This window comes from Amborella trichopoda, chromosome 6 (assembly GCF_054954075.1).
Source record: "Amborella trichopoda isolate Santa Cruz 75 chromosome 6, AtrichopodaSantaCruz75HAP2 v2.0, whole genome shotgun sequence".
NCBI classification, from domain to species: domain Eukaryota; kingdom Viridiplantae; phylum Streptophyta; class Magnoliopsida; order Amborellales; family Amborellaceae; genus Amborella; species Amborella trichopoda.
In genome coordinates, this window is record NC_142341.1 from 26857680 (window position 1) to 26885630 (window position 27951).

Below are 27951 nucleotides of genomic sequence, written 5' to 3' on the forward strand. Positions count from 1 at the left end.
GTAGATCTCTGATGTAAAGGGTTAGATCTAGAGTTCTTGTACCCTAATTCTAGTTTTGATCTAGGGTTTTTGTGTCCTAGGTTTAGGTTTTCTCAGTCTTAGGGTTATGACTTCAAGAGACTAGGGTTTCTATCTTCTCTAGAATTTTCAATCTAGAGATTTTTCTAAAGCTGTCCGTCTTTCTCGAGGTCTAGAGGAGAATTTCCTTAGTTTTATAAGGGTTTTGTGATCTCCAAAGGTTGAAAATGAATTTTGAGATTTTCTCTAATTTTTTGGGATTTTTCCAAAATTTTTAGGAATTTCCTAAAGGTTTTTCCTATTTTTGATATTTTGGGGTAATTTTCCTAATTTCGGTAATTTCTAAGTTTTTTTGGTCCCTTTTTCACTATCTCATTTTGGGCTAGGGAGAGGGTGTATTTATAAGATTCAGTTGGTGATTTTTCCTAAATATTTTGGAGTTTTTTCGAAATTTTTTAGATTTATCTTGAAGTTTTAGCCTTGTATAATTAAAGAAAACGTGTTTACTGCATCATTAGTCCACATCTAGGACTGTCGGGCCCGTTATAGCACGGCCCCCCGACAGTTGGGTCTCTTAGGGACTAAATTGTCATTTGTTATATCTAGGTTCGATTTAGGTGATTCTTGGACCTTGGAAAGCTCTTGGGCTTTACTTCAAATTGGAATAGGATGAAGGTAGTTTTGGGGTAATATAGTTGGGTCTATTAGGATAATTTTGTCCTAAGGGTTAGAAAACCATAGAATTTGCCAGATTTATAATGAGGTATCTACAATAGTGTGGGACCCCATTGTACTCATGTGTGCCTTGACCAAGCTCTGGCTAATGTGGACTGGATGTTATCTATGGTTGATGCCAAAGTGAAGTTATTATCGAAGGGAACTTCAAATCATGCTCCCTTTTCAGTTTCACCTTCTTTTCTACCTCATTCTAAACCTGAACCTTTCCGTTATTTTTCTATGTGGAAGGAGGCCTCAGACTTTATGAACCGCGTCAAGCATTCATGGTTGGTCTTCAATGAATAGGATTGTGGCCAAGCATTTTATGCCCTTAGCGACTTTTTCAAGAAGGTCAAGTTCTTCAGAGCGATAAACTCTACCTTTATTTGCTTGATTCCTAAAGTTTCATGTCCGACCACTTTGAAGGATTTTCAGTCGATAGGGTTGTGCAATGTACTATACAAAATTATCAGTAAAATTATTGCATGCAGACTAAAAAATGGTCTAGATATTCTCATTCATCCATGCCACGTGGCTTTCCTTAAAGGAAAGTTGATAACTGATAATGTTCTCATGGCTAATGAGTTAGTTTCCTTGTGCCATAGAGTGTCAGCTAAACCAAAACTGTGCCTCCAACTGGATCTTAGGAGCATATTCCTGAAGATTGATTCTTGATAGACTTTATGCATTGGGATTCCTGCTCTCTTTTTTTCTTGGGTACACTTATGCATTATAACCCATTCCTTTTCGATTTTGCATAATGGTTCTCATGTGGCCTATTTCATGAGTAGGCTGTAGTCTTCATCAATGTGGCCTTTTGTGCCCATACATGTTTCTTTTTGTGATAGATTTTCTTAGTATGATACTTGATGAACCCTTTTGTAACAAGTCATTGCCTCTTGCCTTTCCTTCTGATTGCAATTATGGGGTCAATCACCTTCTTTATGCGAATGATGCTCTTATCTTATGTGGTGCCACTACTCCAGGAGCCTCCTTTATGAGGTGGATCTTGGATGATTTTTGTAAGGTAACTGGCCAGAAAGTAAATGACAATAAAATTAAGGTTATCTTTTTTAGGGTTCCTAAACGTGTGGAAACCTAGATTGCGAGTTTCCTTCAATTTGATATAGGTGATTTTCTTGTCAAATATCTGGGGTTGCCTCTATACCATGGTTCCTTGAGGCATTCTCATTGGTTACAACTACTAAAGTATGTTCTACGTGCTTCAGCTATTTCTTGGATGCTCTAATTTATTGTAGCATCATCAAGATGCTGCAACATAACTTCCTTTGGGTAGGAACTACTGAAACCAAAGTAGTGCATCTGGTTAATTGGAACACCTTATGCTTGAAACAAGAGGAGGAGGGACTAGGAATTCGTCATGTTCTAGATTTTAATTTGGCAGGTAAGATAAAATTAGCATGGAGACTCATCATCCCTGATGGCTTCCCCTTAGCCCTTTTCAAGAGTTTTGGGATATTATTAAATCTGAGTTATTGCTTTGGGTTAACCATTTTTATCATGATGGGATAGTGTGTCATGCTATTAATTCTACATTCATATCTTTGATCCCTAAGAAAACTTCTATACAGTCTCTTCAATATATCAGGCTAATTAATTTACTCTATGTTGTTTAAAAAATCCTAACCAAAGTGCTTGCTAATCACTTGCATCCAGGTATTAATGATATTATTGAGGGCCCTCAGACTGCCTTTATTAAATATTGTTTCATTATGGATGATACTCTCTTGGCTCAAGAAACCATTCATACCACATTGTCCTTGGGAAACAAAGGCATTCTGCATAAGCTAGATTTTGGAAAGGCCTATGATAGAGTGGAATGGGATTATTTAGACAAGATAATGGAATTGATGGGCTTTAGTTCTAGGTGGAGGTTATGGATTATGGTATGTTTGTCTTCAACCCACTTTTCTATCTTGATTAAAGGGAAAGCACATGGGGATTTTGGCTAGGCTCCTCAGTCTCGCCCTTCGGGTCGGGTCAACCTAGTGGCGTGGTCGTAGGTTCGTGATGGAATCGGGACCTGAGACCGCTCTCTCAGGAACCACGTGAAGGGGACGCGGGCAGGAAAACCAACCGATGAGAGAGGAATTTGAGTAATGTGGCAGGATACCTCACGTGGGTCTGTGACATGCTCTGGTTGGCTCGCGTGGGTGCCCTCTTAGATCGCAAAGAAAGCCCCCCAAGTCTGAGACTGGTTCGGTTTCGCCTCCCTTAGCCTCCTTTCTTCCTTATTGTTACCACACACACACATAAGAATATCCAGACAAGTAGATCAAGGGACCTAGGCTTGTCTAGGTGCTAGCGTACGCATATAAGCACGTCCGAGAGGAAAAGTGCAAAAACGATGGAGATGAATGGTGGGAGGTGTTTGTTTAATGGTATTTTTTAACACCTGTATCCCCGATGCGAATAAAGAGAGAGAAATTTGCGACCTACGGTCTGAAGGTACCAAAATGCTTGTGAACTACGGAAGCCGTATGATAATAAGCCTTAATTCAAAAGTGAAATTTCCAACAGTCTCAGAATGGCCCGAGAAGGTTCAAGAAATTTGAAAAAGGTCTCTTAAGAACACTTGCTACATTTCGTCGCAATCCGACGGGTTTAAGGCAGTGCAGAAGTAGAAATAGTTTCGAGAAAATTAACCTCTAATGCCCTGAAATGGACCTTATAACTACAGCCCTATAACCAGAGCATCAAATGATCATTGGGCTCTCGCCATTGAATTCAAAACATCGGGAAACCCTTAGGGACCAAGTTTTGGCTTGATCCGACGTTCTTTTACCAAGTTATTGCCAAATTACTCGAAATGAGTAGGTCACACGCTATTACCGTGCACCCTTAGTGAACCAGTTTCCATTAATGGAAACTATGTTCATGGGTTTCAGGTGCAACTTTGAAAGGCTGTATATTTCTCATCTTCAGCAAGATCAAGCTTAAATTTTACAGGCGTGTTTGTCTCATCGACCCGAGCATTTTGATATGTGGCACGACCCATGTCACGGCTCGAGCCAAGAGAAAAACTCGAGAGAAGATTGTGATTTAAGGTAAGGTTTCAGGTTTTCTAGCAGGAGCGCACCTCGATCGAGCGGCCATATCATGACACTCGCACATCGGATCGACCCGAAATCAGATTCATTACGAGCACAAGGTTGCGGCTTCATCAGAGCCAAACCTCGCACGTAATGGATGGACAAATTTGATGCACGACGAGTATGAAGTTGCTGCACTTTTCGACCACTGGAAACCAAATTCCAGGCAAAAGATCAAAAATGGAAAATGGTTGTTTGGGAACCAAATCAAACCACGTTCATCGCCAAACGCTCATGACGACTTGCTCGTTGATATTCAGCGAAGAAATCATTGAAGAACATCAAGAAATGCGCGTAGTTTTTAAACATAGATCACACCTTTCTCGTGATTTTTGCACTTCGTGATCGTGGCCCAAAGACCCGATCCGTGGCTCGAAAGTGGTATCAAAACGACCGTCTTCCCCAGCCGATCAAGAAAAAAATCATCTTTTGATCAAACGGAGACCGGAAAGACCCCAACCAACCTAAGATGATCGCAAGAGTTCTTGGGCATAGTAAGGACTCAATTGGAATTTCATGGATTGTTTTTGCAAGGGCAAAATTATCATTTTGCCCTATTTTCTTAGAATTTCTTTAATTCACTTAATTGTTCATTTTTAACAATTAGGTCAACTTTTGAGTGTGGGCCCCACTTCTATATAAACAAGCACGCACCTCATGTAAAAGGACCCAAGTTTCATCAATAAAAATTCTACTTTTTGCTTGAGATTTTGGTCACATCTTAAAGGGAGAGAGAGGAGAGATAAGACTTTTAGTAATACCCTAGAGTGTAAGGTAAACTTTCTCTCTCTTCCTTCTCTCTCTTCTTTCTCTCTTCTTTCTCTCTCTTCATTCTCGTTCTTCTTTCTCTCTCTTCTTTGTCTCTCTTTATTCTTTCCTTTTCTCTCTTTCTTCTTTTCTTTTCTTTCTTCTCTTTTTCCTTTTCTCTCTTTCTTCTTTCCTTTTCTCTGTTTCTTCTTTCTTTTTCTTTCTTCTCTCTTTCCTTTTCTCTCTTTCTTCTTTCTTTTCCTTTCTCTTCTTTTTTTTTTTTTCTCTCCGTTTATTTCTCGTCTCATGTTCCTCTTAGTTTGTTGCACGCGGCAGTGCATATTGCCAAGCGTTACGACCTTTTCTCTCCCTGTTCGTTGCGCATGATAGTGCAAATGCCGAGCGTGATTTTCTTCGCTCTCTCAATATGTTGCGCGCGACAGTGCATAATGCCAAGCATGATGACCTTTTCTCTCCCTGTTCGTTGTGCATGGCAGTGCAAATGCTGGGCGTGATTTTCTTCTCTTAGTCTGTTGCGCACGGCAGTGCATGCTGCAGAGCATGACATTTTCTTCCCTCTAAGTTTGATGTGCGTAGTAGTGCAAATGCCCAGTGCAACTTTCATCCCCCCTCTCTGTCCGTTGCGCACGGCAATGCATGCAGTCGAGCATGACGTCCCTTTTCTTTCTCAATATAACAGTTTGATACGCGGAGCAGCGCATACCACCGAGCATGATGTTCACTTCTCTATGTATGTTGCTCGCGGCAGCACATACTTCCCCGGAGCATGATTTTCCCTTCTCTCTCTCTGACTGTTGTGCACATCAGTGAACACTGCCAAGCATGATCTTTCTTCCTTCTCATTTTTCACCCTGCATGGAAGCACACACTGTTGGGTATGATTTCCTTTCTCTCTCATCTCCTTTTGCTTGTTTGACCAGGGGGCTAGTTGAGCCTTGCAATGCTGTGCCAGTCTGACGTCAAGCAGTTTAACTATTGTGCTGTACTAGTTACTGTGCCTGTTTAGCTGTTGTTCCAGACTAGTCACCGTGTCAGGACAGTCGTTGTGCCAGTCTTATCGTTGAGTAGTTTAGCCGTTGTGTCGGTCTAGTTACCATGCCCGTCTAACTGGCGTGCAAGACCAGCCATTGTGTCAGATTAGTCATCACGCTTGTCTTGTATTAGAGTCGTTTAGCCATTTTTTCGGTCCAATTACTGTGCCCGTCTAGCTGTCGTGTCAGACCAGTCGTCACACTAGTCTTGTCACTACGCCCGTCTAGCCGTCAAGTCAAACAGCTTCATTCTAAGGTTCAGCGAGAGCCAAGCTGACCTTCATCATTTCTCTCATTCTTCTTCTTCTTCTTCTTTTCTCCACAAAAATCTCTCTTCTTTGCCTTTGAAGAGTTGGATGAAACCCAAACCAACCTCTGTCCCACTTTTCTCAAAAGGATTAGTTGAAAGACATACTAGCCTTCAAACTCTTCTTCCTTTTCTCTGTCATTTCCTCTATCCCACCCCTTTCTTTATATCCTTACTATGGGATCTTACCAAAAGTCTCTCGTCAAGGAGACGCCGTAAGGCTGTCAAATTGACATGGACTCTCTTATGCTATGTCTTTTACTTCTCTTCGAGTACACACGCACGTGTGTCTTCACCCTATGACAGAGTGGGGTCTTCAGACCCTCTTGTCTGTACACTAATGTGTGTGTGTGTTTTTCAAGTAAGAAGAAAATAGGTCAAGGGAGGCGATTTCGAACTAGCCACATGCTAGGGGGCATTCTTCGTAATCTAAGAGGGCACCCACACGAGTTAGCCCGAGCTCGTCACAGACCCATGTGAGGTGAGTCTTGCATTGCGATCCTAATTCCTCTCTCATCGGTTGGTATTCCTACCCGCATCCTCTTCATGCGGTTCCCGAGAGAGCGATCTTAGGTCTCGAGTTCATCTCGAACCTGAAACCACGCCACCAAGTCATTGGTTCCTTATCAATCTGATAGCCTTACGGTGCCTTCTTAACGAGAAACCCATGATGTTTGGAGTACATGGAGAAAAGAGTAAAGAAAGATGAAGATAAGGGAGAAGAGGGAGCTAGATAAAAGAATAGAGGAAGATTAAAGAGGAGATATAAGAGATAGAAGATGAAGAGGGAGAATAAAAATCAGAGATAGAGAGAGAATAGAAAGTGAGAATGAGGAGGGAGAGGAGAAGACAAAGAGAATAGAGAGGATATAGAATAGAGAGAAGAGAGAGTAGAGGAGTATAGGAGAGATATGGATGGTGGCTTGTGCAACCATCCTGATAAGGGAGATAGATGAAGGAGATATACAGGCAGCGGCTCATGCTATCGTCTAGGGTAGTGATAGATGAGAGAGAGAAGAAGGAGATAACATGGTATAGAAGAAGAGAAGAAGGGGAAAGAGCGAGAAGGAAAGAAGTAGGGCGAATGGGAAAATGAAAGAGAAACATAGATGGCGGTTTACGTTGCCGTTCAGGGGAGAGAAGAGAGATAAGGAAGAAGGTATATAAAAGACCAGAAGAGGGACTAGATAAAAGAAAGGACATGGACAATGGCTTGTACTGTCGTCCAAGGAAGGGATGAAAGAAGAGGAGGGGAGAGAGGAGAGATAAAGTGAGAAAGTAAGGAGAAGAGGAGAAGGGGTAAGAGATAGAAGAGAGAGAAAAGGGAGAGAGAGAAGAGAAAAGAGAAGAAAGAGAAAGAGATAAAAGACAGAAAAGAGGAGGAAAAAGGGAAAAGATGGGAGAGAAGATAGAGAAAGAGAGAAGAGAGAGAAAGAGGGAAAGAGGAGAGAGAAGGATGAGAAAAGATGAGATAGAGAGAAGAGAAGAAAGAGAAAAGGAGAGAGAAGAAAGAGAAAAAGAGAAAAGAAGGAGGAAGAGAGAAAGATGAGAGAGAAAAAATGAAGAGAGAGAAAAAGAGGGAAACAGGAGAGAGAGAAAGAATGAGGAGAGAGAAGAGAAAGAGAGGAGAGAGAAAAAGAGTGAAAGAGGAGAAAGAGAAGAAAGAGAAAGAGAGGAAAGAGGGAATAGAGAAAGAGAGGAAAGAGGGAACGAAGAAGGAAAGAGAAAGAGAGGAGAGAGAAGGAAAGAGGAGAGACAGACAGAGGGAATGAAGAAAGAAAAAAGAGAAAGAGAGGAGCGAGAGAAGAAAGGAAAAGAGGAGAGAGAAAAGAGAAAAAGAGAGGAGAGAGAAGAGAGGGAAAGATGAGAGAGAAAAAGATGAGAGAGAAAAGAGAGAAAAGGAGGAGAGAGAATAAAAAAGAAAGAGAGGAGAGAGAGAAGAAGGGAAAGAGGAGAGAGAAAGAGAAAGAGAGGAGAGAGAAGAGAGGGAAAGAGGTGAGAGAGAAAAAGAGAGGAGAGAGAAGAGAGGGAAAGAGAAGAGAGAGAAAGAGAAAGAGAGGGAGAAGAGAGGGAAAGTGGAATGGGAGATAACGAAGCGACGGTTGAGACTTACTACTTTGGAGAAAGACTCAGACCGACGTTCGAGAAGGAGAAGGAGAAGAAGGAGACCGAGGCGAAGCAGAGGTTGAGACCTGTCACTCTAAGAAAAGGCTCAGACTGTCATTTGATGGAGAGAGAGAAATAGGAGTGAGAAGGAGAAGAAAGGGAGGAGAGAGAAAGAGAGGAAAAAGGGAAAGAAGAGAGAGACAAAAAGAAAAGAGAGAAAAAAGAGGGAAAGAGGAAAGGGAGAGAAAGAGAGAAAGAAGAAAGTGAAAGAGAGGAGCAAGAGAGAAAGAGGGAATGAGGAGAGAGAGAAAAGAATGAGGAGAGAAAAGAAAGAATGAGGAGAGAGAAGAAAGAGGGAAAGAGGAAAGAGGAAAGGGAGAGAATGAAGCGACAGTTGAGACATGTCACTTTGGGGAAAGACTCAGGGAAAAGGCTCAGACCATCGGTCGATGGAGAGAGAGAAAGAAGAGTGAGAAGGAGAAGAAAGGGAGGAGAGAGAAAGAGAGAAGAAAGAGGGAAAAGGAGGAAAGAGAAATGAGAAAGAAGAGAGAGGAGCATGACAGGCTGACAGCTTAACTGTCAGCCCCTCAGCTTACAAATTGAAAGAGAGAAAGTTACTTAGTGGGTCTTGGCTCGGTGGCTAAGATCAAGGGCAGTTGGCAAAAATATTCTCTTTCCTCTCTCACTCTAAAGAACAAAACGAAATTAACTGTAATAAAGGAGAATTATTTACTAGAAGCAATCGAGAGTTACACCAAGAGATTAAGAGATCAAGAGATGATCCTCAAGCTAAAAGCCTCTCTAGTAGATCAAAAGAAGACCCTTGAGTTATCACATGTTAGGTATTTATAGGAAACCGCGGGAAACATGGGTGGATGCCTAAAAACTAACCTAATTGCTAAAAAATACATTTTTTACTGAATTAAATAAATGCTAAAAGAGAGGGCAAAATGATGATTTTGCCCCTTGCTCGTAACAAGTTGAGTAATTCCAGATGAGTCCTTGCAATGGTCATGAGTTCATGTGAACCTCTTGTGGTTGTCATGGGGTCCTTTCGGCCACTGTCCGACTAAAATAGTATCAATAACTTAGAGAGCTCAGTGAGAGGATCATTTTGATATCAATGTTAAGCCATGAATCGAGGTCTTCCACTAAAATAGTGAAGATCTTAGGAGTTTTGGATCCAAGATCTCTCTTGTTCACATATTGTTTTCCTCAATTCGTTTATTGTAGATTGACGAGCAAGTCGTCCTGAACATTTTTCAACAAGAATGGCTCAATTTTTCAACAAGAATGGCTCAATTTGGGATTTCGGTAGTCGAAAATTGCCTCTTCTTTGTCCCTAAAACATGATGAATCCGATCGTTCATCATGCGTGAGGTGTGGCCTAAATGGAGTTCTTGACCTTGGGGTCGTGATGCATCCATTCTTAGGCTGATCAGGTGCACATGCATCATGATCCGATCATTTATTCAATAAGACTTTCTTCTTCAAATTCCCTACAACTTTTTCTTTTCCATGGTGATCTTCTTTCTTTGATTTCTCTCAACTCAAGCTATGATCCAACGAGACGCACATTCTCTCTAAGTTAGGGCTTATTCTGACTTGGATGAGAGAGATACGATCATGAAAAATTCAACCCAAAATTGGAAAGCAAATTTTCCATAAGTGGAAGCTGGTTCTCCGAGGGTGCACTAGGATCGCATGCGGCCTACCCATTTTTGGTAAGTCGACCACAGGTTGAGCCAAGAGTGTTCGAATGAGCTGAAATTTGGTACCCAGGGGCTTTCGAACCTTTTGAATCCAACAGATGTGATCTAGTGGTCGTTTGAAGCTCAAATAATAGGAATGTAGGTGCAGGGTCTCTTTTTAGTATGATAGAGGTAGAATTTTGAAAATGGTTTTTGCATCTGACCCACCTTAATCTTGAGACTTAGCGGGCATTCTTGGGGGACCCTCAGCCACATTTTGGGGCCATTCTGGGACCATCAAGAACACCATAAGGGTTTATTGGCCTACTCCTTCCATAGTCCACAAGCATACATGTTCCTATGGTCTTAGGTTGCAAACTGCTCTCTCCTTATGCGAATCGGGGATAACAAGTGTCAAAAAATACACTTCAACAACTTGCCCTATTGGATGTTGCGCTTTTAGAGAAGTGAGAAGGACAACATTTGGAAATCAAAATTGGTCCTTCCACTTTCATTTTTCTTCTTGACCACCGGATCAGCACGACCGTCAAAGGAAGAATCGTGCGAAGTTGCTTATCGGACGGGTGACCAAGGTGCTCTACATCTGGGGGCCTTGCTTAAGGGCTTGTAGACCCAGATCCGTTGAGGATTCAAGGGACGAGAGACTTTGAGCCGCTTGTGGGGGCCTTGTTTATGGGCTTGTGAAACCCCTTCAGTAGCTCATAGTTTTTGTTCCGACAGCTAGGGGGCCTAGCTTAAGGGCTTGTAGACCCAGTCAGTCAGAATCCGAGCTTGTTTGGCAGTCGGGCTTTCTTCCCAATTAGTTAGATTTTTCTTAGGGTCTTCCGGTGGAGGTCCACGTTTGAGACCATATTTTGGATAAGTAGCCAAGAAGCCCTTGGTGGTTGTTATTTGCTGTTGTGCCATGTTTTCTTTTGATAATCGGGGTACCTCTTTGAGCCACATCTTGTTGGGTCCAATCAGGGGCTTTTTGTTGGCCTGCTCGAAAAGTCTGGGACTTGATGAGCAGGGAGGGGCTTTGGTGAGGCGTCCTTGAAAGGGCTCTACCACCGGTTGTTGTTGGCAGGTTTTGACATGGTTGATAGTTTCTTGCCGCTGGGGGCGTCTTTGGTTTGCCTTTTTGGTTTTCTTGTTTTTGTTTGACTTTTTATCATGGGGTCCTTTAGCATGAAGCCCTATTTTTCGGTTCAAGCAATTTCTTATGACTCTTGGGTCTTTTCATGAATGGATGCAAGTTGTTGAAGTTTTTCTTAAAACCTTTTTTTTGGATCCCGATAGCATGGTACTTGATACCAATCGGGGGGGACTTTTCTTGGAATGTGGGCTAAAACTGCCTATGGAGGCGAGCGCTGCATCAACCTACTTATTGGTTCAGGCGCCCTTTCGTGTTTTCACCCGAATGAAGAAAGTGGTGCGGCAAGGCAGTTTTCACCAACTTCCTTTTTTTATTGGGCTTTTCATTTTTTACCCATGACTTGGTGGTCGTGTCCACCCTTTCTTTTTTCATTTTTACTCACGGTGCCCTTTCGGGTTTTCACGGTGCCCAGTTTTCATTTACGAAACGCTCTTACTCATGGCTTCGTGGCCATGCCCATCCGTCATTTTTACTCAGGGTGCCTTTTTGGTTTACACCATGCCTGTTTTGTGTTTTAATTTGTGGGGGCGTGTTTAAGGTCATGCCGCTGGGACCTGAACAAAGTAGTTTAACGTTATGCGGTCAGGATGTGCACTATAGTTTAAGGTCATGTAGCTTGGACATTTGTGCAAAGCAGTTTATCGTCATGTGGCCAGGACATGCACTATAGTTTAAGTTCATATAGCTCGAACCATGGCTAGGCATTTTAGGGTCTTGTAGCATGGACAGGTGTCGTGCAGATTAAGGTCTTGCGACTGGGACGATTGCCTTTCAGTTTAAGGTCGTGTGACTTGGACCTTTGCCTTGCAGTTTAAGGTTGTGCAGCTAGGAGTGCATCGAGCTCGGGTTCGGGTTTTTTGCCTGACTTAGTCCGGCCTCAATACCGTTTTAAATTCTACCATGCCTCTGTTGTAAGACTGCCCTTGGCCTTATTAAAAAATGACGAGGCATCTTTTGTTGCCCCAACGTCATTTCCCTTTTGGTGGAGGGCAGGCTTAGGCAACGTCTTCTATGAGAAGAGTAAAAACTTTTTACCCTAAAGTATTTTTAACAACAAGAGGCATAGCAGAAAGGGGGAAAGCCAAGTTTTCACAGAGAGTACTTGGGGTGAGCAGGGAGTTTGGGTCAAGGTTTTAGTAGGGGTTTTTTGTTTGCCGGGTTTCTGCAGTGGCCTAATCCGGTAAGGAGCACAGTACTGGGGTGGGAACTCACAGTGGGCACAAAGAGGTTCCCCGGTGGGGTTCTGGTATTGATGCAAGGTCGTTGCAGTGAGCATAAGGGGCTATAGGGAACATGGGTTTTTCGAGGTTTCACCGATAGTCCGGCTAGTGAAGGAAGTTCCGTCAACAGCACAAGGAGGCTTTGTCTAGGGTTCCGGAAGCGAATGTGCCGGTGAGAGAACTCCGGTGTGAGTTGCAAAGTAAGTGCCCCGGGAAAGGGACTCTGGTGTGTGGCAGGCTAGAGGCGAGAGTTTTTCGGCACCAGAAGTCAGAGGGTCACCAACCATTGAAGTAGCAGCAGGGGCACAGTCCTTATGCGCGTGCCTGGACACACGTCGTAAAGTGAAGAATCACACGTGCTAAAAGACGGTGCGTGAATAATGCACATGCGAGACGTGCAGGTAGTAGCCATTAGCGGTTCAAGAAGCCGTGGCTGAGAAATTTGTTCTCGTACAAGATAGCGCGCGACGCTTTGAGGAACGACAGCTTGAAGGTGAGCTCTAGGAAGCCTAAGCGAAGTCGAGCTCTTGGTGACCAACTTTAAGCGACGTGGGCAGTGGCTTGAGTAATCAGCTGTACACGGTGGCCTAAGCAACTGTTTTGGAAGAGAAGACTTCGTCAGTGTCTATGGCAGCGACTCAGGGTGCCCGGGGGTCTGAGGGTATTCCCTCAGTGAAGAATCTTCCTGAAGCTGGGGATCTCGGGACTGGTACCTTCACGGATGTCAGTTTGGTCAGAGGAGACTCCAATTTGGCTAGCAGAGCCTTCATGTGAGCCTCAGTGGCCACATAACATTACCTTTGAGGGTCAACCCATTCATTTATATGTTGGTGAGTCTGCCGACAGGACCACTTCTTCTGAAGAGGAGGGATTTCATCTATTTCACTTCTTGCATCGAGAGATAGCCTCACACGAGGATCTCCCCACCCTTGGGAAGAGGATGGTTGACACAAAGGGGCTAATATGGTCCCCTTTCGGGCTTCATATGCAAGGGGAGCACCAATATCTGAAGGCATATACCCCATGGACTTTGGAAGTTTTGCAAACTTACACGGACGTCCTCAGGCTTTCGTCATTCTCTGCAGTAGTACAGAGCTCGGCCAACTACTTTGACCGCTGTCCGGATACCATGCTGGCATTATTGGAGACATGGAGCCATTCCAGCAACACATTGCTCTTTGGGTTTGGTGAGGGCGGGATCTCCCTGCTCGATCTTCATTTTGTGGGCGACCAGTCGCTACTGGGAGCCATGTATGATGAGTTTGATCCTCAGAACTCTGTCATTTTTGGTGGGGCATTTCTGGGGCGTGAAGCACCTCCTGCTGGTCTTGCAGAGATGTTTGAGGCATACCAATTTCTGAGCTCTCAATCTAGTAGTGGCTATGTGACCTTCACCTAATGGGTAAGGTATTTTTGTGGTGAGCAACCTGACCCTATAAAGTTGGAGTACTCTATTATTGGCGGGAAGGGTAAGGAGAAGGCAGAGATCATTCCTCTTGTCTATGTCCATAGTATTACAACGGACAGAGCCTACCTTACTGCCTACTTGGCTTTATTTCTTTGTAAGTTTGCCATACCTAGTGGGCAAGATGTGATTCGTCCTTGCTGCTTCTATGTAGAATATGACATGGCAAGCGGGCGTCAATACGCCCTAGCACAACCTGTCCTATGCAGCATCTACCATGGCTTGAGGGCAATCTCGAGAGGGAAGTTTTACAAGGCGGAAGAGGGCGATCCCGGAATAGTGGGAGGTGAAGCTTATCCAGGAAATTTCAAGACCCCCTTCCCGGTACACTACGAGTTCGGCTGGCTTGCTGCGTATTTTTTGGGCACGTACACTAAGAGTGTGATACTTGAGGGGACCATGTGTCCTCAACTTGTGAATATAGCAGGGCAAAAGGCTATCTTTCGCACCCTAATCCATGCACACAGTTTGTCTGGTGGCGACTACGTTTTTACGTGCCATCTCCCACTCCCGATAAGGGGCCAAACAGATCGTGCTTTCATTGATGATCTTGGAGATTAACTGGATGGAACCTCCACAGGTTCCCTGAGCTTATGGCCCTTTTGAGCATCCAAGGGGGAAACTTGCCTTATCGAAACCTCCACAGTGTTTAGCTTGAGGGGTATTACCCCATCGTGTCCCCTCCTAGTACTATTCAAGAAGAGTTATGGAAAGGATAGCGCAAAGAAGAAGGAGAAAACATTGGGGACCAGCCGTGAATCTTGGAAGGTGGTTCGTGTTCGTTCCATCTGATCAACTTGCCTCGAGTTTTCTGGGGAGAATACGTTTGTCTTTCCCCACTTCGATCAGATAGGTAGGGCCATAATGGCGTACTGGCGCTAGTGGAGACTCACCAACCGTTGGTACTGGCAGGCGGATCATCATTGGAAGGGGGAAAATAGCAGCGGGCGGCATGAAACAAAGCAAGGGATAAACTTTATGCCCCCTGTGTTTAACGAGTTCTTTGAGTTGGATTACCCCAAGGGTTGGGAGCAGCTAGGGACGCCCCGGGTAATAGAGGCAGACGAAGAGTCGCTACAAGAACTCGCATTGAAGGAGAGAACAGGGACCCTCTTCGACAATCTTCGTTTTATTTTTTAATGGAAAGCAGATTGTAGGGTTCTCGCTCCAAGATATGAACGCCCTTTTTAGTAGTGGTTCACACAGTGCCCTGAAGAAGGCCTCTCGGCATGGACAAACTTCAAAGGAGCGGATGCCCTCTGGAAGGGCAAAAAGGGGAAAATGCCCCACGCCATTAGAGTTTTTGAAATCTAAGTCTGAGGAGGAGCCTTTGCCATAGTGCAAGCGCATCAAGGTGAGCCAGCCATCTGTTCAACCTCAGTCGGCGGTCGGTTCCCCTTCCCCTATTTCGACAAGGGTTAGAAGCATGGTCACCAACTTTGTAGGTGCCTCCCTCCCAACCATCATTCCACCGACCAGGGAAGTCATTCCCATGGGCACACGACCCATTACTGGTTTTGTCTCCTAAGGAGGGGGTGAGCTTTCAGTCGATCTCCGGCTTAGGAGGGATTGCACCTATTCAGAGGGCAGGGGTGGGTCAGGCTATCAATGGGGTCTCCGGTGTTACTCGAGAGGAGGGACCTGTCATTCTCTCAAACCGGGATTCTGCCTCGAGACTTGTTTTGCCAATGCGTGATTTGGCGCTCGTTCCGTTTACCCCCTGAAAGGAGGTAAGCTTCACTCGGACCTGTCGCCCTAGGGAGGGTGATTCTCCGTAAGTACTAGGGGCTTTCTTAATGTACCAGTGGGGACTTTGAAGAGGGATCAGGCGCTATTCAAGAAGAGGGACCTATTGTTAACAAGGTCTCGGAGCAGTCTGAGATGGCTGTCGATGGCAATATTGGAGTCGAGTCCGGATTGGGGCTAAAGGGCCCATGAACATGCAAAGCAATGCAAGCATTGAAATGGCACCTCCGAGGTTGACTACCCACATGACCATTGCCCCTTTCAGAGGTGGCCACTCCCGTTGAGGCTGTTTCAGTTGAGGCGCCCTTAGTCACGGCTCCTCTAACCGAGGTGACTTATACTCCCCACCTGTCTCTAAGTGAGCCTACTTCTGCAAAGGACTCTAGCATGGGGTCATACATGCTTTGATTAGGGCTTCAACAGTTTAAGGGGTGCCCCCTTGCAAAACTTGGCCTCACAGCTGACAGACTTCAGCGTTAAGCCCTCACCATTAGGACTCTGGAGGGCGAAGGAGAAATCTTTACTTGCTTTGATGCCCTTATGAACAAGGTGGAGGACTAGAGAGTTAAGGCGTTGCAGTAGGAAGCATAGACTAGTCTTTAGAATGCTCGATTGGCCTCTTTAAAAGCCTTTCTCATGCATCGTCGTGAGAAAGCAGAAGCTTGGGTGCAAAAGAAGGGTGTGACAGCCCCTCGGACGTCTGTCCTCAATGAGGAAGTAGGTGCGTGCCTTAGCAGGATAACAACCATCAAGAAAGAGATGCAGAAGCTGGAGGAGGAGCTTCAAGAGCTTGAGAAGGGCAGGCGACTCTAGGAAGCCAAAGATGGGGCCATGGTGGCCGAGATATCGGAGCTCACATGCGCTCTTGAATCAGATACTGTCGTCATGGAGCAAGAGTCCCGAGCAGTGACCGAGCTCAAAGGACGTGCTCAGGGTGTCATGGAGGCTGTTGAAGGATCTACGACAAAGATCAATGAGATCATTTATCAATTTTGAAATTGGCCTCATTTCGTTCTTTCTTTCCTCTTTTTTTTTTTTAATATATACACAACGTTTGTGCATAAACTTTACTTATGAAATGAAGTATCACTTTTCCTTTTACTTGACCTTCCTTGTATCTCTTAGCCCTTCTTTGAGCTCTCCTTGTAGACATATATGCCCATACACATATCTTTGCCCATACACATATCTTTTGACTCAAACGCCCTTTTGAGTTTTTGTCGGAGACCTTGGGGCATACGCCATTTCTAATTTTTGCAAGACCTCGGAACATTTTTTTTGTGGTGCTATTGCACGTGGCTTTGACACCACGTCTTCCATTTTCCTTTTTATTTTACTTTTTTATTTTTTATTTCTACCCACGATGCCCTTGCCGGTTTCATCATGCCCATTTTTTTATTTTGATGATTTTTTCCCATGATAACTGATGATGTTATCCCCGTCATTATATTTTTAAACTTTTTTGCGCGTGATTCCCTTTCAGGTTTTCATCATGTCCACCTTCGCAGCTTGAAAGCGGGCTGGATGAGAATCGGTTTGGGACGGTCTTGGGACCATAGATGCTGTTGGCTTGGGTCATGACCAATGACGATGATGACTGCGTAGGTTTCTACCCTCTTTTCTTCAGGCTTGGTTGCCGTCAATAGTGGGTAGAATGGATTCTTGGAGAGGGGGTTGAGGGGACTGCCTGCCCCGAGTCTTCCAGGCCTTTTGTTTGGCGCAATCCATATGCCATTCTCATGTTTGGCCCTCATGTTCCGGTGTACATGTTTTCCAAAACTGAGAACTAGACCGTGATGGGGAACGGTTGGCCTCCATCAAACAGGCTAGGGCCACCTCTATGGGTTGACGCATGCGATAGGGGCCATCAACGACAGTCGCTTTGGCCTTTTCGAACTGTCTCTGCCTAGGGAGAGAAGGGAGAAGGAGGGTTTGGGTGGCAAAGAGAGCCCTTCCTTGAGTTTCCCTTTAACCCAAAGGAGCATGGGCCTGAAGAGGGTATTGCAAGATGGTACTCTTGGGGAAAACTTTTGAGTACCATGTTTGCAAAGGTTTCGCCAGTGGAAGTGGAGTGAATGGGGGGGGAATTGGTCACTAGTGGCCTTCTTGCCGGCGAGTGTGCGCCCTTTGAAGAGGGCCTTCTGGTGACTTGGGGGTCATCCCAGGATCGAACGACATCTTTGGGGTTAGAAATCCCAGCACTATGAGCAGGTGTTTGTGAGGAAACGACCATGTAACCCTTCCTCACAGGATGAGCATACATTTGCCGAGAGGGACAACGAGGAGGTTGTCTCTCATGTGCTTGGGAGGGTACAACGGTAAGGCCACCCTGATTAGTGCGATGCACATGAACAGAATGTGGTGGGCAACCTTGAAGACGACCCGAAGTGACTTGAGGGTTTCCTTAGGTGTATCTCAAGTGGATGAACCACGAGCCTTGGTGCGTGTGTGGGAGGTGGAGGTTTTTGAACCTCCTCCTCGATGTGCTGAGTCTCTCAATATGAGGACTCGAGGTGGAAGAGAATGAGGGGTTGCCTTGTGGCGACCCTAAGGAGCTGTGGCAGATGAACCGCTAGCCGTAGAAGAGAAAGGGGTGGCCTTGTGGCTGCCCCGAACAGTAGGACCGACAAGTGATCTGTCAGTAGCAGGGTGCATGCGATGTGCAGTGGCTGATGTGCCACCACTGCAAGGAGCGTTGACAGAGAGTCTGCAAATGCTAGAAGGTGAGGAGCAAGGGATCTTCACATCCCTTCACCCCTCAATTCGGGTAAGAACCTGAGAGCATGATACCGGGTCGATGCTCAGGAGAAAGGTCGGGAACGAAGCTCGCGGAGCTTGATCCTCAGGAGGATTCATGAGTATGAGGATCACGAAATCTCTGACTCGAATAAAGGGGTTTACCAACTTCGAAGCCATGTGTGTGTGCAAAAAGCAGGAAAAGACAAAAGGAGGGCCAAGTGAGAACGATTCGATGTTGGGGTAGGGTATCCCCAGCAAGGTCACTAAGCTGGTTAGGCTCTTAAGTCTCACTCTTCGGGTCGGTTCGACCTGGTGACGTGGTCGTGGGTTCGTGACAGACTCGGGACCTGAGACCGCTTTCTCAAAAACTGGGTGAAGGGGACGCGGGGAGGAAAACTAATCGATGAGAGAGGAATTTGAGTCGTGAGTCGGGATTTACCTAACGTGGGTCCGTAATACGCTTGGGTTGAGTCGTGTGGATGCCCTCTTAGATCACAAAGAAAGACCCTCAAGTCTGAGACATATTCAGGCCCACCTCCCTTGGCCTCCTTTCTTCCTTATTGCGACCACACATATACATAAGAATATCCAGACAAGGGGGTCAAGGGACCCAAGCATGTCTAGGTGCGAGCGTATGTATACACGTACGTCCGAGAGGAAAAGTGCAAAGACGATGAAGATGAATGGTGGGAGGTGTCATTGGTTCCTTATCGATCCGACAGCCTTACGGTGCCTTCTTAATGAGAAACCCATGACGTTTTGAGTACATAAAGGAAAGAGTAAAGAAAGATGAAGATAAGGGCGAAGAGGGAGAGGTAAAAGAAAAAAGGAAGATTAGAGAGGAGAGATAGAAGATAGAAGATGAAGAGGGAGAAAGAAAATCAGAGATAGAGAGAGAATAGAAAGTGAGAATGAGGAGGGAGAGGAGCAGATGAAGAGAATAGACAAGATATAAATAAAGAGAAGAGAGAGTAGAGGAGTAAAGGAGAGAAATGGACGGCAGCTTACGTTATCGTCCAGGGAAGGGAGACAGATGAAGGAGAGATACAGGTGGCGGCTCATGCAATTGTCTGGGGTAGTGATAGAGGAGAGAGAGAAGAAGGAGAAAACATTGTAGAGAAGTAGAGAAGGAAGGGGAAAAAGCGAGAAGGAAAGAAGTATGAGAAAAGGGGAAATGAAAGAGAAACATAGACGGTGGTTTACATTGCCATCCGGGGGAGAGAAGAGAGAGAAGGAAGAAGGCATAAAAGAGAAGAAAAGGGAATAAGTGAAAGAAAGAATGTGGATAGTGGATTGTACCCCCATCTGGGAAAGGGATGAAAGAAGTGGAGAGGGAGAGAGGAGAAAGGAGAGAGGAAGTGAGAAAGTAAGGAGAAGATGAGAAATGGTAGGAGATAGAAGAGAGAGAAAAGGGAGAGAGAGGAGGGGAGGAGAGAGAAAGAGGAAAGAGAAGAAAGAGAGAAGAGAGAAGAAAGAGAAGGAAAGAGGGAAAGAGGGGAGAGAAGAAAGAGAAAGAGAGGAGAGAGAAAGAGGGAAAGAGGACAGAGAAGGAAGCGAAAGAGAGGAGAGATAAAAGAGAGGGAAAGAGAAAAAGAGAAGAAAAACAAAGAGAGGGGGAGAGAGGAAGAGGCAAAGAGGAGAGATAAGAAAGAGGGAAAGAGGAGAGAGAAAAGAGAAAGAGAGGAGTGAGAGGAAGAGAGGGAAAGAGGAGAGAGAAGAAATAGAAAGAGAGTGTAAGGATCATGATTTCCCGGCCATGAAAACAAATACGGCGGCAGGAGTCTGATAGGAATGAAGCATGCGTGACATTAAAGGGGGAAGCTTACCACCGTGTGTGTCAAGGGAGTATCGCCATCCATGAAAAGTAACGTCGTGCATGAAGAGGTGAAAGGTCAGCACCGTCTGGGGCATTGCCATTTGTGAAGTGAGGGGCATCGCCTTCTATGAAGAAAGAGAAGGAGCAACGCCGCGGGTGTAACTCCACTCGTGAAATGGAGAGAAAGAAGCAGTGTCGTGAGTGTATAATAAGAAGAATAAATTTTCACAAGCGGCAGCAAGATGGAGCAAAATGGATTGGCGTCATGCGTGTAGCGCCGTGCCTGTCACTGTCACATGTCAGATGCATGCTGCCACACACGTCACTTGTCCTTGTGCATGTGTGGTGCTTGCAAATTGTCTAGCCTTGGACTGCCACCTAGCGAATAGGGTACTTAAGCCCTCTTCCCCCTCATGCCATTCATTTTTCTCTCTCTCTCTCTAAGAGCCAACAATTAAAGTCATTGGAAGATCACTGCTATCTCACTGTTGGAGCCTTGTAAGAAGCTTGAGGAGGATTGTAATAGAGGGATTGAAGGCGTCAATGTTGATTGAGTAAGTGGATCAACTCACCATTATATTCACACTTGAGGAGTATGAAATTAGATGTAGAAATGGATAAATGTTAAGGAAAAACATACTGATTTTGCAATACTTATGCCTTACTTCATGGTGGATTTTAATATTGAATATGATTCCTCTACTAGAGAAAAATCTGTGGAAGAGTATTTTTACATCTCTAAACTAAAGTGAAAATAGTTTCATGTGATTATATTTTATAGTTGAAAGTTATTAAGTGTCTCATGAAGCATGCCCTATGACACTGTAAATTTTCAAGAACTTGCATGCTTTTGTACTAAGCATTTGAATAGTCCAATGAGATCCTTAATGAATGAGAAGTTATGCTCTAAAATATACAGACATGTCACTATTAACAGATTGTATTGAATTTCAAATTGTCACTGTTGTTGCCATTAGTTTTGATTAACCAAATGAAGTCAATTTTCTTTAAAACCACTGCCATTTGAAATATCTCTGAGTAGGCTTAAAGTGGTATGAATAAATTATTTCAAAATTTCTACTAAATTGAAAGTTATGTAATTATTAGTGAAGGTATGTCACTGTCTCAAATGCACAGCGGGGCACAGATAGTGAACCACCATTTCTTTGAACTTTTGAAGAGCCAAATAAGGTCCAAATGCTTTCAAACTACCCCCATTTGAAATATATGTGTGTCTAGTATAAAATTGGTTTTGAAACCGTCTCCAAATTCCAAAAAGATCAAAATTTATGACCCTCTTTATAGTCGGACATCACTGTTTGTAATGGCAGGAAATGTGAATTACGATACTAAAAATGAGATACTGTTACTCTCATACTGTAGTACTTCTACAATCATACTGAGAAACTGATATCGTCATAATGTGACACTGATACTGTGATATTGAAAATGTCATAATGTCACACTGGGATACTAATGTGATACTGACCACTGCGCAATGGGGTACCCATTGGTAGTAGGTGCTGTTATACTACTGTGATACTGATACTGTAAGCACTTGTGATATTGACCACTACGCAATGGGACACCCAATGGTAGTGGGGACTATCATACTATGATGCACTGTGAGACTGTTACCTTGTGATATGTTACAAATCTAAACCACTACGCAATGGGACACCCATTGGTAGTGACATGGTTATACTGAGAAAACACTGCGATACGGATAAACTATGATATACTGTGAAATCGATCACTACGTAATGAGTCACCCATTAGTAGTTGGATACTGTTATGCCGATGACTGTTGATTGTACCTTGACCCTAATGATAGGACTTGGGTCGGGAAGTGAAACTGAGTAATTGGGTTGGATGCACCTCCCAATTGTAATATGCACTACACATTGGGTCACCCAATGGTAGTGTAACACTCTCCCGTCCGAAGGGCATATGAGAGAGTCGTGTCTTGCAAGGCCTCTGCCTATCGAAAACCCCAAAGTGCTTTGAGGATGTGTGTGTGTGTGTGGACATTATGAAGTGGGGCACCCACTTGTCATTGTCCTCCCTCTTAAACAAGGGTAGAGGTGACAAGCTACAGGATTGGCTTGGCTGATTAATGGTGCTTCTACTTAAGGAGTAGGCTTCTCTAGCTTCTACTGTGTGAGGTTGTGTAAAGTTGCGATTGGTTAGATACCGCGATCTCGCCCTCCGGGTCGATATGACCTGGTTGCACGTGTCTCGGGTTTCAAGAGAACCCGAGATTTGAGATTGCTCTCTCGGGAACCTTGTTAAGAAAGAAGGGCAGGTATACTAATCGATGAGAGAAGAATTTTAATGTGAGGCAGGACACACCTCACTTGGGTCTGTGACTCACTCAGGCTGACTCGCACAGGTACTCTTAGATCATGACGGAAAGCCCTTAGTTCTACAACTGGTTTGGAATCGCCTCCCTTGGTCTATACTCTCCTGTTTCTGTAATCATGCACACATGATTAATTTACAAGATAATATGGCCAAGGGATCCCACCTTGTCTTTGGGAGAATGAACATAGGCATGCACATTCAAAAGAAGAAGAAAAGAATAAGAAGATAGATGAAAGGAGAAGAAAGAGATAGAATAAAGGAATGGGGAAGACTGGAATTTGACCAATTGGCTAGACTAACATAATAGGTAGACCAGTAAGTGATTGACTCAGCGTGGTAGCAAATGGGCACGGTAACTCAAACTGGCGCAATGATAATACTAATAGACGACAAAATGATCACCGACCACCCTGGCACGATGGCTAGCCTATACTGACAACAAGACGTGCATGTTAACTAAGACCAGCACAGCGACAATACTGTTAGACAATGAGACTACCACAGCAGTGCTTGACTTAACCTCCCTTGCTCAAACGAGAGAGGAAGAAGAAAGAAGAGAGAGAAGAAAGAGAGGGGAAAGAGAAAATCAGAAAGGAATAGAAGAGAGAAGAAAGGAGAGGAAAAAGACGAGGAAGAAGAAAGAGAGGGAAAAAATAAAGAAGGAAGAGAGAGAATAAAGAACTAAGAAGAGAGAAGTGAGAAAGGAAAAGAGAAACATGAACGACATGAGTTTCTACCGTCCATGATAGCAGAGGGAGAAAGGGAAAAAGGGAAAACATGGGTGGCGATGAGCTTCCATCGTCCATGATAGAGGAGAGAGAAAATGAAAAAAACATGGATGGTGATGAGCTTCTACCGCCCATGACAGAGGAGAGAAATAATAGAAGCAAACATGGATGGCGATGAGCTTCCACTGCCCATGACATAGGACAGAGAGAATAGAAGAAAGCATGTACGACAACAAGCTTCTACCGTCCATGACATAGGAGAGAGAATAAAAGAAAATAAGGATGATGATGAGCTTTCACCATCTATGACAAAGGAGAGAGAAAATAGAAGAAAACATGGATGATGATGAGCTTCCACCATCCATGACAGAGAGAATAGAAGAAAACATGGATGGTATGAGCTTCTGTCATCCATGACATAGGAGAGAGAGGATAGAAGAAAACATGAGCGGTAAGGAGCTTCCGCTATCCATGATAGAGGAGAGAATATAAAATAAAACATGGATGACGATGAGCTTCCACTGTCCATGACAGAGGAGAGAGAATAGAATAAAACATGGACGGTGATAAGCTTCTACCATCCATGAAAAAGGAGGGAAAATAGAAGAAAACATGGACGGTGATGATCGTCTGCTGTCCATGATAGAGGAGAGAAAATAGAAGAACACATGGACGGTGATGAGCTTCCACCGCCCATGACATAGGAGTAAGAAGTTAAGAGAAAACATGGATGGCGATGAGCTTCAGCCGTCCATGACATAGGAGTAAGAAGAGAGAGAAAATATGAACAATGATGATGTTCCGCCGTCCATGACATAAGAAAGGGAAGAAAGAGAAAACATAGATGGAGATGAGGTTCCACCATCCATGACATAGGAGAGGAGACATGAGAGATAAAACATGGACGATGATGAGGTTCCGCCGTCCATGACATAGGAGGCAGACTTGAGAACTTTGATAAAGGCCCGGCTCGCCACTGGGGTTAAGGCCCGGCTCACTGTTTATGTCCTAGGAGAAAGAAGACATCATACCTGGCGATAGGCTCCACCATGCATTAATGGAGAAGAGAGAGAAGAGAACAGGGAGAAAAAAGAAAGGGAGAGATCAGGAAAGAGAGGAAAAAGAAAGAAAAGATAGAAGAGAGAGAAGGAAAGTGAATAAAGAAGATCAGGAAAGAGAGAAAAGAGAAAGAGATAGATAAGAAGAGAGAGAAAGAGAGAGATGAGAGGAGGAGAGAGAAAGAGATGAGGGAAGGAGAGAGAAAGAGATATACGAGGGGAGGGGAGAAGAGACAAAGAGATGGATAAGGGGAGGAGAGAAAGAGATAGATGAGGGGAGGAGAGAGAAAGAGATATACGAGAGGAGGAGAGAGAAAGAGAGAGACGAGAGGAGGAGAGAGTTACCTTCATCAAAAGGTACCAAAATTTTTCTTCTCTCTCCTTTCTCTCTCCAAGACGTGCCCACAATTTCAATGTGAAAACTCCCAAATTTTATTCATGAGATTGAAAAATGAGGGGTCTTTGACAATTAGGTTTTGCATGTACTTATAGAATTAGGCCCAAGCATAGTTGTATGCCCAAAATATAGCCTAGTTGATGATAATTACAATTGAATTGAATTAAACTAAAATCTAAAAATAGGTGAAAAAGGATTGCTTTGCCCTTGCCCAACAATACATTAAATTCCAAAACAGTCACTATCGTTGCCCTAGAACTTGTGTGATCTTCCATGGATGATTCGGAGCTGCTCCGACGTCTGTTTGGTCGAAAGATGATTGCTTTCTTATCGGGCTCAGCATGACGATCAATTTGATACCAACTTCAAGCCATGGATCTCGTTTTTAAGCCACGATCATGCGACTCGAAATTTGTATAGATCTTGAAAACTTTCGATTGATTGTGTGCTTATTTCTTGGTGTTTTTTGTTTTGTTTCTTCACTGAATTACATTGAGCATGTCGTCATAATCATGTTGTAACAAACGTAGCTCGATTTTTTGCCCAAATAAAGATTTTGCACTTTTGGGTTTTGACTAGATCTTGAAATTCGACGGCCAGAATTTGCAGCATATTGGATGCCTTTGTGGGCTAAATCCAACAAATTCATTGTATGTGAGGTTCGGACCAGACATAACCTCGAACCTTACGTACATAATGCAATTGGTTTCACGCCGATCGAGTACTCAAGCGTCGTGATATGGCCTCTCGAGAGAGGCGTGCTGCTGCTGAATTTTCTGCAACTGTTTTCATGAATCTCCATCTTCTCTCTAGTTTTTTCCCCTGCTCGGGTATTGTCATGGGACGTGCCACATATCAAAACTCTCGTCTTCACAAGACGAACACACTCAACAAATTTGAACACGATCTGACTCAAGACGAGTGAGATATGAGTCTTCAAAGTTGTTTCACGTGACTGTTTAAACCAGTCTCGTTTAATGGGTATTGGTGTAGTGAGGCCGCATGGGAATAGCATGCAGCCTACCACTTTTTAATGTTTCACTCATAACTTTCTATTGGAACATCCATTTAAGCCGAAACTTGATCCCTAAGGGTTTTCGATCGTGCCGAATCTAATGACAGTGATCCAACAACTATTTGACATATTGAAAATACAGTTCAAGTTATGGGGTCCTTTTAAGGGTGTTAGAGGCTGACTTTTTCAAAGTTGTTTATTTGTATGTGCTACCTTCGACATGTCGAATTACGATGAAACTTGGCAGGTGGCCTTTTGGAGTGCTCAAGAAGATTTTGATCCGTTTTGGGAAAATTCTGAGTCTATCAGGAATTCTACTGTACTGGCTTCTCTTTTATTCTGCATTCGGGATCCAAGGTGCTGAAAAATGTCTTCAAACAGCTTGCCTCATCGAATGTTGTGCTTCGAGAGCAGCAAGAAGGACAAAATTTAGAAAATTTCCTTCATCTTTATTACTTTTTTCTTCTTAGCCACAGGACCACGTGAACACTTAGGAGATCCACAGAATGCTATAACTAGGATGCTCAGACGTTTGGATGCAGTGTACAAGTCCTTTCATGAAGACTTAGGGGGAGAAGAGACTTTTTGAGGGATCTTATCAATGTCCTCACCCTCGTGTGGATTGTTTGTGATTTTGATGGCTGAGGATTTTATGTGGACCTCGTTGGTCAGAATCAGGCCCTTCTGGCAGTCGAGTGTCATGCTGAAGGGAATTTTTCCCATTTAGTCTAAGTTTGTTTATTTTGTTGTTTGTTCTGAATGGTCTGCTGAAGGGCCTTCTTTTGGCGGTCATATACGTTTCGCACCAAATTTTGCTTGCCAGGTAGGGTACCTAAGTTTATCAAGGTGACCGGCTTTAGGTATAACCCCTGCTCACTGTTAGAAGTTTCAACAATCAAGATACCTCTCTTCTTTGTCCGAGGAGTCCCCTGAGGGCTCAATCATAGTGCTGCATAACAGGTCCAAGGTCTGGCTGACTTGGCTTTCTTGGGGTGTCTTCAGCATCTTAGAGTGCATTAGCGACCTCGTGAGAAGATTTATTTTCTTCATGAGACTTGTCTTGCCTTCTTGGCAAGTCTTCTATTCTTCGAGTCCTTTTTGCGAATGGACTCAGGCTGTCAAAATCTTACCTTAAAGCTCATATTTTTTGATCATAGTATTGTGATACTAGGGATTTTTCTCTTTGACTGTGGGTTGAAGCGGCATATAGAGGTGAACATTGCATCAACCTTTTTATTGGTCCAAGCGTCCTTTATGGATTTTCACTTGGACTTGGGAAGTGGCGTCGTAGAGACGGTTTTTGCCAACTTCCTTTTATTTGGGGATCTTTTACCCATGACCTTATGGCCATGTCCACCCTTATTCTTCTTTTTTTACTCATGGTACCCTTTGTTTTCACCATGCCCAGGTTTTTGTTTTCACGAAACTCTTTTATTCATGGTTTCGTGACCATGCCCGTCTGTCATTTTTACTCATGGTAGTTCCCTTGTCTAGGTATACACCATGCCCGTTATTCGTTGTTTTTTTTTTAAGGCATGTTTAGGATCATGCCTTCGAGACCTGTGCGAAGCCTTTTAAAGTCATTCGACTAAGACGTGCACTACAGTTTAAGGTCATACAGCTGGACCGTTGTGGAGATGGATGGTAGTCTGTAGAGGTCATGTAGTGAGTATGATGGTGGTTTGACTCACTTCATAGAGATGGCATGAGGCTATCTATGAAAGGTGGGTGATGTATGGATGGTGGAAAGTGGTGATCCACTAGTTGACGGCGAGTATGGATGGCGGGATGGCTCACCATTTTGTGAGCAAGGGTGAAACTCATTGGGAATGATGAACAGTAATGAAGAGAATGAATTCACTGAGGAGTTAAGAAAGGTGGTACGTGCACATGGACGGGTCGAATAGGGAAGGCATGTGTGAAGGTGGATGTAAAAGGCATGTGCGTGTGTGTAGGGGCGTGTTTAGGGTCATACCTCTGGGACTTGTGCAAAGAAATTTAACGTCATGCGGCAAAGACATGCTCTATGGTTTAAGGTCATATAGCTTGGGCCGTGACCATGTAGTTTAAAGTCATGTAGCTAGGACTATGTCGTATAAGGTAGTGCAACTAGACCTCCACTATAGTTTAAGGTCGTATAGTTTGGACCGTGGCTATGCAGTTTAGGGTCATGCAGCACGGACCATTGTGGGTAGCCATATAAGTGAAACTTCATGGGGAATAGGAGCATGGGCGATAATTTAACTCCTTGAGGATAAAATGGTTAAGGCTATATAGAAGCTAAGGTCATAGATGGAGGTGGTGACCTGACAAGGGATGGCAAGTGGAAGTGAACTTTATTGGGGATTAGAGTAAGAGTGTGACTCCTAGGGGGTAAAAAGTGAGACTCCATGGAGAATAGGCTTATATAAGGTAATCCAACTCCTTTAGGGATAAGATAACAAAGGAATAAGGACTTGGTGCAAAACTTACCCACTAGGGGTTGAAGAGGTAAGA